Source organism: Pseudophryne corroboree, chromosome 5 (assembly GCF_028390025.1).
Source record: "Pseudophryne corroboree isolate aPseCor3 chromosome 5, aPseCor3.hap2, whole genome shotgun sequence".
Taxonomy (NCBI): Eukaryota; Metazoa; Chordata; class Amphibia; order Anura; family Myobatrachidae; genus Pseudophryne; species Pseudophryne corroboree.
The window spans coordinates 766265541-766283478 of record NC_086448.1 but is presented as its reverse complement, the minus strand read 5'-3'; the positions used below and the strand labels follow the sequence as shown (position 1 = coordinate 766283478).

Sequence of the window (17938 nt, the reverse complement as noted above, 5' to 3'; positions counted from 1 at the left end):
TTCCTCCTATACTAAACGGAGGAATTAATATTTGTATTTTTCAAACCATTACCGATTTTTCTATTTTGCTGATACTCATAGAGTTTCTCTGTACAGTTGTGATTTTCTGCTCTGCGTATCCGTATGATTACAGTGATATACAGTATTGACAAATAACCAGACTTGTAAATCCGGCGATCTGCGCTGCTGTCTATTTGCTACATAGCAAGGGTATATAACCAATTAAGATATTAATCTGATTAGTATAGGGTATCCGTACCCCACATGATATTTAGCATTATATAATAACACTTCGCTAGGCTTGCCATTCTGAGAACCATCTCATTGCTCAAACGTATCTGCATATGAGCAATTATGTTTTTTATCTATATGTAATGTCTGTGTTTTTCTGTCTGTTTGTCTTTTGATATACTCACCCCCCTTTTTTTAATCGATCTAATAAAAGTTAATTTTTAAATATATCATACAACATAAGAGTGCCCCCAAAACCAGAGAGTTTATTTTTCTTTTCCTTTGTGTCATATTACCTGACTCTCCGGGGTGCACCTCCACATGAGATATTTCATAGAATAAATACAGCCACTTGATTAAATTATTGTGGATCACATCACAACTTCCTACCCTGTGTAGGGAATAATCATTACCTGTGCATGGGCCCTCATTCCGAGTTGTTCGCTCGGTAAAAATCTTCGCATCGCAGCGATTTTCCGCTTAATGCGCATGCGCAATGTCCGCACTGCGACTGCGCCAAGTAAATTTGCTATGCACTTAGGAATTTTACTCACGGCATTTTCATCGTTCTGGCGATCGTAATGTGATTGACAGGAAATGGGTGTTACTGGGCGGAAACAGGCTGTTTTATGGGCGTGTGGGAAAAAACGCTACCGTTTCCGGAAAAAACGCAGGAGTGGCTGGAGAAACGGAGGAGTGTCTGGGCGAACGCTGGGTGTGTTTGTGACGTCAAACCAGGAACGACAAGCACTGAACTGATCGCAGATGCCGAGTAAGTCTGAAGCTACTCAGAAACTGCTACGAGGTGTGTAATCGCAATATTGCGAATACATCGTTCGCAATTTTAAGATGCTAAGATTCACTCCCAGTAGGCGGCGGCTTAGCATGAGCAAATCTGCTAAAATTCACTTGCGAGCGAACAACTCGGAATGAGGGCCTTGGTTTCTTCCAATCTCCCCTTTCCCTCAATAGCACCACTGCTTTTTATGTCAGATTCCTGGACAGGAGGCGTGTCCAAAACCGCAGTAGGTTTACACCCATTTTGTCAGAGCACCCTCGTGTTACATTATATGCAGGGCTGGTGTTTGGCAGCAATTTTAGCAGTGGGGGGGCATCCACACCTTTGTTGCCCTTTGCTCCCACGTGCCTTAATCCGGCCTTGATTGTATGCCACTAATGCACTCTGGTTGCCGCAGAGAATGTGCAGTGATTGGTGTAGCAGGCTTTCTTTTCTATGTAAAAAATAACCAAAAAGAAGTGGGTGGGTTACGCAAGTAATTTCTATTTTTAAACCAATTTATCTATTTTTACGACAGATTATATGGATTGGTTCTAGGTCAGTTTTTCCCACCAGGATCGGCTTCATACACGTGGCAGAACATCATGCACGTGGCAGAACATCATGTTCCTAGGCTAATAACTAATAAGTCATCCTTGCAGAACTTGCAGCTCTCATGTGATGGAACAGAAACCGAGCCGCTCGTCTCTAATTTTTACAGTCAAAAATGTGTGCTCCATGTCCATGTTTTGCTGCCCCACCCCTTCCCTTTCATGATACTTCTTAAGGTGGGTACACACTAGTAGATATATCTGCAGATCAATTGATCGGCAGATATATCTATGGACGGATCAGGCAGTGTGCTGTGCATACACACTGCCCGATCCGTCGGGGACTGACGTCATGAACTGGGCGGGCATGTACACACGCCCGCCCAGTTCACCAGTCAATCATCACCGGCCGCCGCAGCATGTGTACGGGCGGTCGGCCGACCGCCCCGTACACACACAGCGACGCGCCAATATATCGATAGATATATTGGCCGTCGGCTGTGCTGCGCGGCCGACGCGATACGTCTGTGAACGACGGAGTTCACAGACGTATCGGCCGTACACACTGGCCGACGGCCCCGCAATATATATCGGCAGTTCAAGAGAACGGCCGATATATCGACCAGTGTGTACGGGCCTTTACTCATGCTGCTCTCAGTCACCTGCATCTGGCCCAGATCCTGTATTCCTTTGACCAGCAGCATCAGACACAGTGGCGATCGGCAAGGGGGTATGGATCCAGGAGTCTCATTTGACTTTCAAGTACAGGCCACGGCAGGTGACTCCTGCAATCACAGTTGGCCCGTCTGCCGCTGCCGTAACATGGCTTGAAAAAGAGGCAGGCCACGATATAGCTAAGTACTCTGCACATGCAGCCAGGGGGTTTCCGGACACCAGGGACGTGCAGTCAGGGGAGGCAGTGCCTCCCCTGTCATTACTGATTAAAATAATACAAAGATGATACTTATGACACATATTCTGTGTCATAAGTATCTTCCTAATATTAATATAATCGTTGTTATTCATTAAATTGGTTTGGGAGGCACTGATTGCAGTGCCTCCCGTAGACAATGGGACCGGGACAGAGCCGGGGGGCGGGGCCAGGCACTGGGCTGTAAAAGCCCATTGAAAAAAGAGAAGAAAGAGGCACTAGTATTGGTGCCTCTTTGACAGGGACGGGCTTTCAGCTCACATCAAAGCCCGCCCCTGTCAGCGAACCGATATGATTGGACAGCGGATCCAGTGCTGGATCCGCTGGTCCAATCACCAATAAGCGGCGGCGGGACACGGCACTCAGATCAGTCCCTTCTACTCATTCCCCTGATCTGCTGCTGATGGGGGGGAGGGAGGGACGACATCCACAGGACAGGGCTACACAGAAGTGGGGGATTCGAAAACCGGACCGGACCAGATTCCGCAACCCCGGACGAGACCTGCTACCTGCAGCGACCCCTGCACTGTGGAGCTTTGTATGCACGTTCCCGTCCGGGGGGCGTGTCACTAACAGGCTGTCAGCGGGGACCGGGGAGACGGAGAGCGAGAATGTTTAGAGACTGCCGGCTGCTGCTCCCTGGAGACTGTCAGCGCTGCACACACAGCGGACGGGCGGACGGGTTCGTGCGCTGCTGTGGGGAGACATGACAGCCTCCTATCCCGCTGCTGCTGTGCCCGGACAGAGGTAGGGAGGGAGGGCGGAGCAGCACAGGGAGATGCTGGTGCTGTGCTGCATACAGATCATATGTATAGCCACTTGATGCATACAGGGGGGGGGGGTAAACTATACAGTGTTATATATAGCAACAGTACAAAAGAGAAAAAAAACATTTGTGTGCAAAGGAGGGATCAATTAATATTTAATATTTGACATTACATTTAACAATAAAATCAGACCTTGGTAATACCATATAAAATATATGTATATATATAATGAACCTTATAGTGACCACACTTTTAAAAAATGGTGACAGCCAATTGTGATATTTTTTAAAAGTGTGGGCACTATGAGGTTCATTTTATATATATATATATATATATATATATATATACATATATGTTATATGGTATTACCAAGGTCTGATTTTATTGTTATATTTAATCTCAAATAAATAATATTAAATAAACTCTCGCTCTCCGTCACCCCGGTCCCCATTGACAGCCTGTTAGAGACATGCCCCCCCCAGACGGGAACGTGCATACAAAGCTCCTCAGCAGCAGGGGTCGCTGCAGGGAGCAGGTCTCGTCCGGGGTCCCGGAATCTGGTCCGGTCCGGTTTTTACTGAATCCCCAGAAGCGGCGGCTGCAGCACAAAGCGCCCCCTCGATACACAGAAGCAGCCGGTAGCAGCATACAGTGCTCTCGACACCCCCACCTCGTCCACCCCCCCCACCCCCCCCAGAGTATCCAGCCTACAGCCATTCAACGGGAGGCGAGGAGGATAAAGGTACTCATCTTGGACAGGTAAGCGCTGGAGCAGTGCTGTTGCTCACGCGACACAGGGGGGGTTTCTGAGAACATAGAAACCCCCCCATGGCCGCCACAGTATATACACAGTGGCTGCAGTACCAGCCCACCCCCCAGGTACTCTAACGTATCTGATGTTCCTAAAAAGTGAGCTGAGGTTTGTGTTCTTGTGCTGCTGGGGATGTACTGGAGAAGCCTCCCCAGCCATTGACCTCACCGCACGCCACTGCCGGACACCAACCTCCCAGGATTACCGTGCCCCCGGACTGTCCAGAGTAATCCTGCACAGGTGGCAAACATACACCACTTTGCGTTTCTGTACATGTTTGACATGTACTTTACATATTCTTATTGTCATGGTGTGGCACCCCATCAGTGCTGCCACTAGCTGTAGTGTGACTTTTGTTCCCCTTCCCCTGCTGAATGCATCCCTGACTGGACACTATTCAGTTTACAGCAGGGGAGTGCTGTGTCTGACACAGGGACACTGACCAATAAGCAACAGGCGTATTGATCCCAGAGAGAGAGAGAGAGAGACGGCTTGTGCAGTGGCAGTTGCAGCAGTTTCAGGGACAGTTGGCAGTTGGGCAGCGGCCATCTTAGAAGGACACAGAACAGCAACTTGGAGCAGAGGCAGCTGGTGGTGTGTGACAGGAGTGCTGCATAGCTTATGGAGAGCCAGCTTCTATTTCCGGTGACTGGAGATCATCATTGTAGCAGCCAATAGCACCCTCCTGTTGGGATCCCACTGCTTCCAGTGGTGCTTGTTTGCTGACAGGCATGTGACAGAGCAGAACAGTGATGGTCTCTACTGACTGTGTGGCTGGGAACTAGGCCACGCAGCCTGCCCTCCCTTTTGAAGGACAGCCCTGGAGGTAGCCCTGCTTTGGATTAACAGACGGTGGGAGGAGCAGAGACAGTGTCTTGCTGCAGCTGCAGACAGAGATCAGCTCACATTGGTTAATTGAGGCCAACCTACTGTAACCCTTGTAACATAGGTCGGTAACACTGCTGCACTAGCCACACATCACAAGCTTCCCCAGGGACAAAAGACAGTTTAGCTGCTTACATGGTATCTTAGCTCAAATGCTACAGGCAAGCATAGTTTTGGGACATAAAACTGCATAAGAACTTTATAAATACAATTCCAATCAGCAGCTCCTTTTATTCAAGGACACCACTAATTGACCACTACAGTTGTTAATCTATAGTTAAAGGAGCATCAGCATTGCAGGGAGCATAGTGACACAGTACTCAGCTCTCCAGAGACCTGCAAGTTATAGGCCCTACACACTGGGCGATAATACTCAAAGATATGAACGATCTCGTTCATTAATGAACGAGATACCGTTCATATCTTTGAGTGTGGAGGCACCAGCGATGAACGATGCGCGGCCCCGCGCTCGTTCATCGCTGTGCCCCGTCGCCTGTGCATGCAGGCCAATATGGACGATCTCGTCCATATTTGCCTGCACTTCTATGGAGCCGGGTGACGGGGGATCCGAATTGAAAGTCGACAGTAACTAGGTCGACAATGTCTAGGTCGACCACTATTGGTCGACAGTAACTAGGTCGACAGGGTGTCTAGGTCGACAGGGTCTTTAGGTCGACATGTTCTAGGTCGACAGGTCAAGAGGTCGACATGAGTTTTTCACAATTTTTTTCTTTTTTTGAACCTTTTCATGCTTAACGATTCACGTGGACTACGATTGGAACGGTAATCTGTGCCGAGCGAAGCGGCAACGGAGCGAAGGCACCATGCCCGAAGCACGGCGAGCGAAGCGAGCCATGCGAGGGGACGCTGTGCACTAATTGGGGTTCCCGGTCACTCTACGAAGAAAACGACACCAAAATAACATTAAAAACTCATGTCGACCTTTTGACCTGTCGACCTAGAATATGTCGACCTAAAGACCCTGTCGACCTAGACACCCTGTCGACCTAGTTACTGTCGACCAATAGTGGTCGACCTAGACATTGTCGACCTAGTTACTATCGACTTTCAATACCACACCCGGGTGACGGGGGTTGAAGAAACTTCACTCCCCTCGTCACTGCTCCCCCGCGGGCGGGCAGTTCGGCGGCGGATCGCTCAATGTGTAGGGCCCTTTATAGACATCACTGTTACACAGCTATACAGGGAAACTAATAAAGAGCTCCTTGGTAAGAAGAACAGGCGCTTCTTATGAGATTGCTGCACCAAGCAGCTACCACATAAACAGGAGAGTCACTCCCGTGAAGACACAGAAAACAGAAAATATACAGGCAGCGCTACTGATGAAGTGATTGGAATGGAACAATATTAAATGATAGAACAATTTATTATAGTAAAACCAATACAACTACTAAAATTAGCAATTACTCTCCTCACAATTGTATAAAATAAATTACATACACCACATTCAGTTGATATTTCTGTATAGAATGGGATCACTCGGTGTCTGTTCCTGTATAATATGCCCAGATAAGTCCACTAATTCCATAGAGGTTTGGTTAGATTAGCACAGTTCGGTTGTTTGGATATGTACCGGTCACCACTTTAGAGGTGGAAAGGCTTCCATACATGAGAGTCCATGTTAGACTTAGAATGTCCTCATTTGTATTGGTGAGTGCTGGGGATATCCTCTTGTTGCTGCACGGCAAACTGGTAGTGGATCCGGGACTGGTTCAGACACACACTGTCAGCTAAGGACAGAAGTTATACGGCGGCAGTTACAGGGTAGCAGTGCTGGCTGACTGTGAGCTGAAGACAGTGATATACTTCAATGTAAGGAAACTAGGCCTTGCTCTTTGTATTTCAGACAGTCTAGTCCTGCAAGACCTACACATTTTATATAAGACTGAACTTTCAAAACTGTGATCACTGAGTAAGTAGCTATAGCTATTATGACCGAGTTCTCCAACATGAACTATTTAATGGACATAAACTAGGACATGGCGCCGCACTAGAAATGCAATGTCTTTGATTGTTGCAATCTTTGTTGCTTTTATTAGTTTGATAAGATTGTTAGCAGTTGATAATACATCCTGTAATGTTTTGTGGTAATGTGAATTGCACAAAGTGTTATTGTAAATTGTGATAACTACTTCTAAGCTTTACAGTAGAGAAAATGTTGCCCAGAAGCGTTCCAGCTAAATAAAAACTACTCGAGGAGCAACTGTGTAATTAATGTCTGTGCTTATTGTAATTTGAAGTATATTGTAAATTGCCAGAGAAACTTAACTCCCTAATACTTACCTGTAAATTGTAACCTACCACGCAACACTTACCCCGAGTGTCACATTTGGTGTCACTAAGAACAGGATCCGAACATAAGATGTCATCTGACAAGGAAGCTGCTGGGGATTCAGCAAGCACAAATCCAGCTATGGCTAGTATAAATCCGATTACCTTGCCCTATTACTTTGGGGCCCCATGGCTTCCAACATATAGCGGAGATGGTCAAGATTCTGAACAGAATTTAAGAACAAAATGGAGTCTATCTTCCGCCTATACCCACATCAGAGCCACAGCAAGTGGAAATATTAATCGGGCAGTTGAAAGGCACGGCCTGGAGAGAGGTGATTTCATGGCCAGCGGATCAAAAGAGAACAGTAGGCCTTATCCTGAACCGACTAACTACCATCTTTGATAGTAGAATGCTGTCTGAGCTTAAAGTGGCCTTTTATACAAGAAAGCAGCAGCCAGGAGAATCGCTGCGTGACTTTGCACTGAGTCTACACGAGGCGCTTCGAGAACTACAGGCCATTGATCCAACAGAAGTTCGACCAACTGATGAAATATTAATTAATCAGTTTATAGAGCGGTCCCACAGTGAGTTTGTGAAGCCATATTTACGCCTCCTTCAGCTACAGTTAACAAATAGCTAATTTTTGTGCTTCAGAGAAGCTGCCATTAAGGTGGTAGGAACATTGCTGAGGCAGGATATGTTCTGTCCTGAGAGGTCGGTGTACCAAGAAATTAAATATTCTCCAGCGAGCGCAAAGCAGGAAATCATGAGAATGCACATACCAGAAGAAGTTGCTGTACCTGGTTCTCAGGCCCCAAATATTGATATATTAAGTACTGTAGGAGTACTAATCGCTGAACTGACCCATGGGATAACTGAAATGTCACAGCAATTGCAGTATCTCATGCAGCAACAAGCAAAATGCAGAGGACAGACAGGACAGTCCAGAGATGTGGCTCATCCTCCTGTAGCCCAGAATCAAACTGAAGTGGTTACCACACCAGCTGCAGACCCAGAGCCTGAAGTCAGAGCAAGGAAAGTTATGGGGAGAGTAGTATGGTTTAACATGTGATATGGCTATGGCTTTATCGATATGGCTATGGTTTTACCACGTGATACTTATCCCGAGTGTCACAATGGGAACAGGTAGCAGATGCCATCTCCTGGGTAGGCAAAGGGACTTTGCAATGCGGCACCAAGTAAACTGAAGTCCAATAGGCCAATGCAACTACACATAGCTGGTTTCTTTCAGAAAGAAAATTAAAATGTCATTACATCAAAAAGAAATCCTAGACTGTCTGGGTCTTAGAATTAAAAAAGTCATAAATATATGTGTGACATAGAACTTTATGTAATAGGGTCCAAGTTCTGTGAAGTAGCACAATTTTGGTGGTTTGGCTGCAGATTTAAAGTGGCAATAATTCACATGGCAAAACCAACCTGGCCTTTATAATATTGCCACTTTCAATCTGCAGCTGAGATTGCAGAAATTGAGCTGCTTCATAGAGCTCGGACCCTGTTACCCCGCAGAAGTCTGATCACAATTAAGCTTGTCTCACATAAATTACATTACACCAGCGTTTCTCAAACTGGGTCCTCATGGAACCCCAACAGTTCATGTCTTCAAGGTATCAAGAATAATTAGTAGCACCTGTAGATCTATTGTGTGGTCAATGCGCGCACCTGTGCTCCAGCTAGATGATCTGCAAAAGATGCACTTTTACTATGCCCACACTATACAATAATTGCCCAAATTTACCAATAACATACCTCCCAACATGACCCTCTGCTCTGCATCTGCACTTTTCCCTTCATTTGTGATTGCCATCACCTGTTTTAAACAGGTTAATGGATAAGAAAGGTGTTTCAGAACAGGTGATGGTACTCGTAAGTTAAGAGGGAAATCCAGGTGCAGAGCATTATTATTATTACATTTTATTTATAGGGAGCCACAAGGGTTTCACAGCGCCAAACAAAGGACAGTACAGGGAGACAAAACTTAGCATTACAGTAAATAAATAACAAAAATAGAGTACAGGAAACAAAGAGCACCACAATTCTCAATACATAATACAGCTTAGCTGTAAGTAGCGAGGGAGTAATCATTGTACTACTTAGGGCTGGCGGCCATAGATAGAGATCAGCCTTTACCAGTAGGAGAAAAAGTGGGTAAAGATGATCGCTGAGTAGGCGAGAGCTGCGAGTGAAATGTGTCGAGAAGAGGGCTTTGACAACAAGAGGAAAGAGGGCCCTGCTCTGAAGAGCTAATAATCTAGTGGGGAGGGGCGACAGACAGATGACATGAGGTGCAAGCAAGCGGGAGGAAGCCTGATGGCAGTATGCAAGCAAAGCAGAGATGTTCAAGGCATGGGGCAGGGGGATGGAGGAGCTGCCTTAGGACTAGGTTATGCATGGGAAGGTTACGCTTTGATGAATAGGTGGGTTTTCTCTGACGTCCTAGTGGATGCTGGGAATCCGTAAGGACCATGGTGAATAGCGGCTTCGCAGGAGACTGGGCACAAAAAGTAAAAGCTTTAGACTAGCTGGTGTGCACTGGCTCCTCCCCCTATGACCCTCCTCCAAGCCTCAGTTAGATTTTTGTGCCCGAACGAGAAGGGTGCAAGCTAGGTGGCTCTCCTGAGCTGCTTAGAAGTAAAAGTTTAAATAGGTTTTTTATTTTCAGTGAGTCCTGCTGGCAACAGGCTCACTGCATCGTGGGACTAAGGGGAGAAGAAGCGAACTCACCTGACTGCAGAGTGGATTGGGCTTCTTGGCTACTGGACATTAGCTCCAGAGGGACGATCACAGGTTCAGCCTGGATGGGTCCCGGAGCCGCGCCGCCGGCCCCCTTACAGAGCCAGAAGAGCGAAGAGAAAGCGGCGGCAGAAGACGTTCCTGTCTTCAAATAAGGTAGCGCACAGCACTGCAGCTGTGCGCCATTGCTCTCAGCACACTTCACACTCCGGTCACTGAGGGTGCAGGGCGCTGGGGGGGAGCGCCCTGAGACGCAATAAAAATGATATAAAAACCTTATATGGCTAAATAAAATGCATCACATATAGCTCCTGGGCTATATGGATGCATTTATCCCCTGCCAGTTTCCTGAAAAAAGCGGGAGAAAAGGCCGCCGTGAAGGGGGCGGAGCCTTTCTCCTCAGCACACAAGCGCCATTTTCTTTCACAGCTCCGCTGGAAGGACGGCTCCCTGACTCTCCCCTGCAGTCCTGCACTACAGAAACAGGGTAAAACAGAGAGGGGGGCACTATTGGCAGCTAATATATAAATACAGCAGCTATAACAGGGAGTAACACTTATATAAGGTTATCCCTGTATATATATAGCGCTCTGGTGTGTGCTGGCAAACTCTCCCTCTGTCTCCCCAAAGGGCTAGTGGGGTCCTGTCCTCTATCAGAGCATTCCCTGTGTGTGTGCTGGGTGTCGGTACGATTGTGTCGACATGTATGAGGAGGAAAATGATGTGGAAGCAGAGCAATTGCCTGTGTTAGTGATGTCACCCCCTAGGGAGTCGACACCTGACTGGATGGTAGTAATTAAAGAATTACGTGACAATGTCAGCACTTTGCAAAAAACTGTTGACGACATGAGACAGCCGACAAATCAATTAGTGCCTGTTCAGGCGTCTCAGACACCGTCAGGGGCGCTAAAACGCCCGTTACCTCAGATGGTCGACACAGACCCTGACACGGATACTGAATCCAGTGTCGACGGTGACGAGACAAACGTAATGTCCAGTAGGGCCACACGTTACATGATCACGGCAATGAAGGAGGCATTGCACATTTCTGACACTACAAGTACCACAAAAAAGGGTATTATGTGGGGTGTGAAAAAACTACCACTGGTTTTTCCTGAGTCAGATGAATTAAATGAGGTGTGTGATAAAGCGTGGGTTTCCCCCGATAAAAAACTGCTGATTTCTAATAAATTATTGGCACTATACCCTTTCCCGCCAGAGGTTAGGGCACGTTGGGAAACACCCCCTAGGGTAGATAAGGCGCTCACACGCTTATCAAAACAAGTGGCGTTACCGTCTCCTGATACGGCCGCTCTCAAGGAACCAGCTGATAGAAGGCTGGAAAATATCTTAAAAGGTATATACACACATACCGGTGTTATACTGCGACCAGCGATCGCCTCAGCCTGGATGTGCAGCGCTGGAGTGGCTTGGTCGGATTCCCTGACTGAAAATATTGATACCCTGGATAGGGACAGTATATTGTTAACTATAGAGCATTTAAAAGATGCATTACTATATATGCGAGATGCACAGAGGGATATTTGCACCCTGGCATCTAGAGTAAGTGCGATGTCCATTTCTGCCAGAAGAACGTTATGGACGCGACAGTGGTCAGGTGATGCAGATTCCAAACGACATATGGAAGTATTGCCGTATAAAGGGGAGGAGTTATTTGGGGTCGGTCTATCGGACCTGGTGGCCACAGCAACGGCTGGAAAATCCACCTTTTTACCCCAGGTCACCTCTCAGCAGAAAAAGACACCGTCTTTTCAAACCCAGTCCTTTCGTCCCTATAAGGGCAAGAGGGAAAAAGGCCGCTCGTTCCTGCCCCGGGGCAGAGGAAGGGGAAAAAGACTGCACCATGCAGCCTCTTCCCAGGAGCAGAAGCCCTCCCCCGCTTCTGCCAAGTCCTCAGCATGACGCTGGGGCTCTGCAAGCAGACTCGGGCACGGTGGGTGGCCGTCTCAAGAATTTCAGCGCGCAGTGGGCTCACTCGCAAGTGGACCCCTGGATCCTGCAGGTAGTATCACAGGGGTACAAATTGGAATTCGAGACGTCTCCCCCTCGCCGGTTCCTGAAGTCTGCTCTACCAACGTCTCCCTCCGACAGGGAGGCAGTATTGGAAGCTATTCACAAGCTGTATTCCCAGCAGGTGATAATCAAGGTACCCCTCCTACAACAGGGAAAGGGGTATTATTCCACGCTGTTTGTGGTACCGAAGCCGGACAGCTCGGTGAGACCAATTTTAAATCTAAAATCTTTGAACACTTACATAAAAAGGTTCAAATTCAAGATGGAGTCACTCAGAGCAGTGATAGCGAACCTGGAAGAAGGGGACTATATGGTATCTCTAGACATCAAGGATGCTTATCTCCATGTCCCAATCTACCCTTCTCACCAAGGGTATCTCAGGTTTGTGATACAAAACTGTCATTATCAGTTTCAGACGCTGCCGTTTGGATTGTCCACGGCACCACGGGTCTTTACCAAGGTAATGGCCGAAATGATGATTCTTCTTCGAAGAAAAGGCGTATTAATTATCCCTTACTTGGACGATCTCCTGATAAGGGCAAGGTCCAGGGAACAGTTAGAGGTCGGAGTAGCACTATCTCAGGTAGTGCTACGTCAGCACGGGTGGATTCTAAATATCCCAAAATCACAGCTGATTCCAACAACACGTCTACTGTTCCTAGGGATGATTCTGGACACAGTCCAGAAAAAGGTGTTTCTCCCGGAGGAGAAGGCCAGGGAGTTATCCGAGCTTGTCAGGAACCTCCTAAAACCAGGACAAGTGTCAGTGCATCAGTGCACGAGAGTCCTGGGAAAAATGGTGGCTTCTTACGAAGCGATTCCATTCGGAAGATTCCATGCAAGAACTTTTCAGTGGGATCTGCTGGACAAATGGTCCGGATCGCATCTTCAGATGCATCAGCGGATAACCCTATCTCCAAGGACAAGGGTATCTCTCCTGTGGTGGTTACAGAAGGCTCATCTTCTAGAGGGCCGCAGATTCGGCATTCAGGATTGGATGCTGGTAACCACGGATGCCAGCCTGAGAGGCTGGGGAGCAGTCACACAGGGAAGAAATTTCCAGGGCTTGTGGTCAAGCATGGAAACGTCTCTTCACATAAATATCCTAGAGCTAAGGGCCATTTACAATGCCCTAAGTCAAGCAAGGCCTCTGCTTCAGGGTCAACCGGTATTGATCCAGTCGGACAACATCACGGCTGTCGCCCACGTAAACAGACAGGGCGGCACAAGAAGCAGGAGGGCAATGGCAGAAGCTGCAAGGATTCTCTGCTGGGCGGAAAATCATGTGATAGCACTGTCAGCAGTGTTCATTCCGGGAGTGGACAACTGGGAAGCAGACTTCCTCAGCAGACACGACCTCCACCCGGGGGAGTGGGGACTTCATCCAGAAGTCTTCCAAGTGATTGTAAACCGTTGGGAAAAACCAAAGGTGGACATGATGGCGTCCCGTCTCAACAAGAAACTGGACAGATATTGCGCCAGGTCAAGGGACCCTCAGGCAATAGCGGTGGACGCTCTGGTAACTCCGTGGGTGTTCCAGTCGGTATATGTGTTCCCTCCTCTTCCTCTCATACCAAAAGTACTGAGAATCATAAGAAGGAGAGGAGTAAGAACGATACTCGTGGCTCCGGATTGGCCAAGAAGAACTTGGTACCCGGAGCTGCAAGAGATGCTCACGGAGGACCCGTGGCCTCTACCTCTAAGGAAGGACCTGCTCCAGCAGGGACCTTGTCTGTTCCAAGACTTACCGCGGCTGCGTTTGACGGCATGGCGGTTGAACGCCGGATCCTGAAGGAAAAAGGCATTCCAGATGAAGTCATCCCTACCCTGATCAAGGCCAGGAAGGATGTAACTGCAAAACATTATCATCGCATTTGGCGAAAATATGTTGCGTGGTGTGAAGCCAAGAAGGCCCCTACGGAGGAATTTCAACTGGGTCGTTTCCTACATTTCCTGCAAGCAGGATTGTCTATGGGCCTAAAATTAGGATCCATTAAGGTTCAAATTTCGGCCCTGTCGATCTTCTTCCAGAAAGAACTGGCTTCAGTGCCTGAAGTTCAGACGTTTGTCAAAGGGGTACTGCATATACAGCCTCCTTTTGTGCCTCCAGTGGCACCTTGGGATCTCAATGTAGTTTTAGGGTTCCTAAAATCACATTGGTTTGAACCACTTGCCACAGTGGATTTGAAATATCTCACATGGAAAGTGGTAATGCTGTTGGCCCTGGCTTCAGCCAGGCGCGTATCAGAATTGGCGGCTTTATCCTATAAAAGCCCTTACCTGATATTTCATTCGGATAGGGCGGAATTGAGGACTCGTCCTCAGTTTCTCCCTAAGGTGGTTTCAGCGTTTCACATGAATCAACCTATTGTGGTACCTGTGGCTACTAGGGACTTGGAGGACTCCAAGTTGCTGGACGTAGTCAGGGCCCTGAAAATATATGTTTCCAGGACGGCTGGAGTCAGAAAATCTGACTCGCTGTTTATACTGTATGCACCCAACAAGCTGGGTGCTCCTGCTTCTAAGCAGACGATTGCTCGTTGGATTTGTAGTACAATTCAACTTGCACATTCTGTGGCAGGCCTGCCACAGCCAAAATCTGTAAAAGCCCATTCCACACGGAAGGTGGGCTCATCTTGGGCGGCTGCCCGAGGGGTCTCGGCTTTACAACTTTGCAGAGCAGCTACTTGGTCAGGGGCAAACACGTTTGCTAAATTCTACAAATTTGATACCCTGGCTGAGGAGGACCTGGAGTTCTCTCATTCGGTGCTGCAGAGTCATCCGCACTCTCCCGCCCGTTTGGGAGCTTTGGTATAATCCCCATGGTCCTTACGGAGTTCCCAGCATCCACTAGGACGTCAGAGAAAATAAGAATTTACTTACCGATAATTCTATTTCTCATAGTCCGTAGTGGATGCTGGGCGCCCATCCCAAGTGCGGATTGTCTGCAATACTTGTATATAGTTATTGTTACAAACAAATCGGGTTGTTTATTGTTGGAAGCCATCTTTTCAGAGGCTCCTACGGTTATCATACTGTTAACTGGGTTCAGATCACGAGTTGTACGGTGTGATTGGTGTGGCTGGTATGAGTCTTACCCGGGATTCAAGATCCTTCCTTATTATGTACGCTCGTCCGGGCACAGTATCTTAACTGAGGCTTGGAGGAGGGTCATAGGGGGAGGAGCCAGTGCACACCAGCTAGTCTAAAGCTTTTACTTTTTGTGCCTAGTCTCCTGCGGAGCCGCTATTCCCCATGGTCCTTACGGAGTTCCCAGCATCCACTACGGACTATGAGAAATAGAATTATCGGTAAGTAAATTCTTATTTTTAGTGCTTTGCAAGGTCGGGGAGAGTCTAATGGAGCGGGGGAGCGCGTTCCACTGAAGGGGTGCAGCACGGGCAAAATCTTGAACTCATGCACGGGAAGCAGTGACCAGGGCAGAGGAAACGTGACGGTCATCGGCCGACCATAGTGGGTGGGAGGGAGTGTGAAGGGAGAGGAGGTTGGAGATGTAGGGAGCAGTGGAATTAGAGATGACCTTGTATGTGAGGGTGAGGAGCTTGAAGAGGATTCTGTATGGGAATGGGAGCCAGTGTAGATTTTGTCGAAGGGGAATGGCAGATGTGGAGTGGCGGGAGAGGAAGATGAGCCTAGCTGCAGAGTTGAGGACAGATTGGAGGGGAGCGAGATGGGAACAAGTGAGGCCAGTGAGGAGAACACTGCAGTAGTCGAGTCGTGAGATGACCAGTGAGTGGATGATAAGTTTAGTTGCACTCTGGGAGAGAAATGGCCTAATGCAAGCAATGTTGCGTAGCTGGAACTGACAGGATTGCGCCAGAGCTTAGATGTGGTGTGCAAAGGAGAGGGAGGAGTCAAGAGTGACGCCCAGGCAGAGGAGTTGGGGAACGGGGGAGATGATTGTGTTGTCAACAGTGATGGAGATATTTGTAGTGGGTGTTGCTCTGGCTGGGGGAAAGATAATGAGTTCAGTTTTGTCCATGTTGAGCTTCAGAGAGCGCTCAGACATCCAGGAGGAGATGGCAGAGAGGCAGCTGGAGACCTGAGAGAGGACAGAGGGGGACAGATCCGGAGATGAGAGGTAGAGTTGTGTGTCATCAGCATGGAGGTGGTATTGAAGGCCAAAGGAGTTAATGAGCGCACCCAGGGTAGCGGTGTACAGGGAGAACAGAAGGGGGCCTAGGACAGAACCCTAAGGGACACCAACAGGAAGGATGGAAGGGTGTGAGGTGGTTCCGGAGGCAGACACAAAGAAGGAGCGGTTAGTGAGGTAATAGGTAAACCAGTCAGGGACGGTGCTAGAGAGGCCAACGTTTTGTAGTGTGCAGAGGAGGAGAGGGTGATCCATAGTGTCAGAGGCAGCAGAGCGATCCAGAAGGATGAGCATAGAGAAGTGGCCCTTGGATTTGGCCAAAAGCATTTTGTCCCTCCTGGAGAGAGTCATTTTGGGAGGTATGCAATAATCAGGTGATCTGCCTGTTTTATTGCATAGTGTGTAGGTATGAGCATTTCAACATTTTACCAATAAAATGGTCCAGAAACGCTCGGTTTTGATTATTGGCCAGCCTTGACAGAAAACATCGACCAATAGGTCCCGATATCATGCAGTGGGTGGTATGCACTAAATGAAAAATGCGGTAAACCCCCACTTACCGCATTTTCCAAATGTACAAAGCCTCAGCCACCGGGTCAGTGGCACGAAGAGGTTCGGCAGCTTTTGCTGGCGATACCCCGTAGAAGCCTATGGGCTTCTTTCCGCAGCGCTGGTGTGAGGGATCCAATCGGATCCCTCCCAGCATGCCCCGCAGCCGCCCCTGTCATTCTGTACATGCGCAGAGTGACTGGACGGCTAAGGGCATATGTAAGTACATATGCGCTTAGCATCGTGACGATCGGTGGCGATGTCACATATCCCGCCCAGTGTGTGTGCATTCTGTATAATCTGTCCATGTTTCCTACAGTTTATTCTGATTACCTCATCCTCCTTGCGACATGTGACCATACCTCCCAATATGACCCTCTCCAGGAGGGACAGAATGCTCTGCTTCTGGACTTCTCTCTTAATGTATGATTGCCTGCACCTGTTTTGAACATGTTAATGAATAATTGAGAGGTGTTTCAGCACAGGTGATGGCAATCATAAATTAAGAGGGAAGTCCAGGAGCAAAGCATTCTGTCCTTCCTGGAGAGGGTCATGTTGCGAAGTATGATGTGACATGTGTGAAATCATCTGGTGTGGCAGGGAATCAGTAACTTATCATTTAGCGTCTGCTGCCAATATTGGACCCTTCCACTTGCCGAAAAATTGTGCCGATTGTCGACTCAATGTAAAAATCACACTAGGTGATATACCCTTTGTGCAGCCGACAAATTACATATCGCTAAATGCATCTGTCCGTGTGTTCTGCAGATATGTCTGTGAACGAGGCCCTTCACAGACATATCAGGCCGGCCCTGCAGCATAGGCAATGCCGATGGCATCCGTTTGGATGGTCGACCATGTTATGGTCGACATTCAGGGGTCGACCACTATTGGTCGACATTGACATGGTCGACATGGACACGTGGTGCAGAGCGCAGCGGTAGCGGAGTGAGGCACCTTGCCCAAAGTTCGCTAGCCAAGCAAGGGGACATTGGCCCTCATTCCGAGTTGATCGGTCGCAAGGCGAATTTAGCAGAGTTACACACGCTAAGCCGCCGCCTACTGGGAGTGAATCTTAGCTTCTTAAATTTGCGACCGATGTATTCGCAATATTGCGATTACTAACTACTTAGCAGTTTCTGAGTAGCTCCAGACTTACTCTGCCTGTGCGATCATTTCAGTGCTTGTCGTTCCTGGTTGACGTCACAAACACACCCAGCGTTCGCCCAGGCACTCC

General features: G+C 48.1%; 1 long non-coding RNA gene across 1 annotated transcript in view; it reads right to left on the bottom strand.

The window, feature by feature from the left end:
• Positions 1 to 6338: 6338 nt before the first annotated feature.
• Positions 6339 to 17938, bottom strand: part of LOC134928478 (uncharacterized) — a 64583-nt gene continuing 52983 nt past the window's right edge. The window contains exon 3 of the long non-coding RNA XR_010177937.1: positions 6339 to 6705. This is a non-coding gene — a long non-coding RNA (uncharacterized LOC134928478). The remainder of the gene's footprint in view (positions 6706 to 17938) is intronic.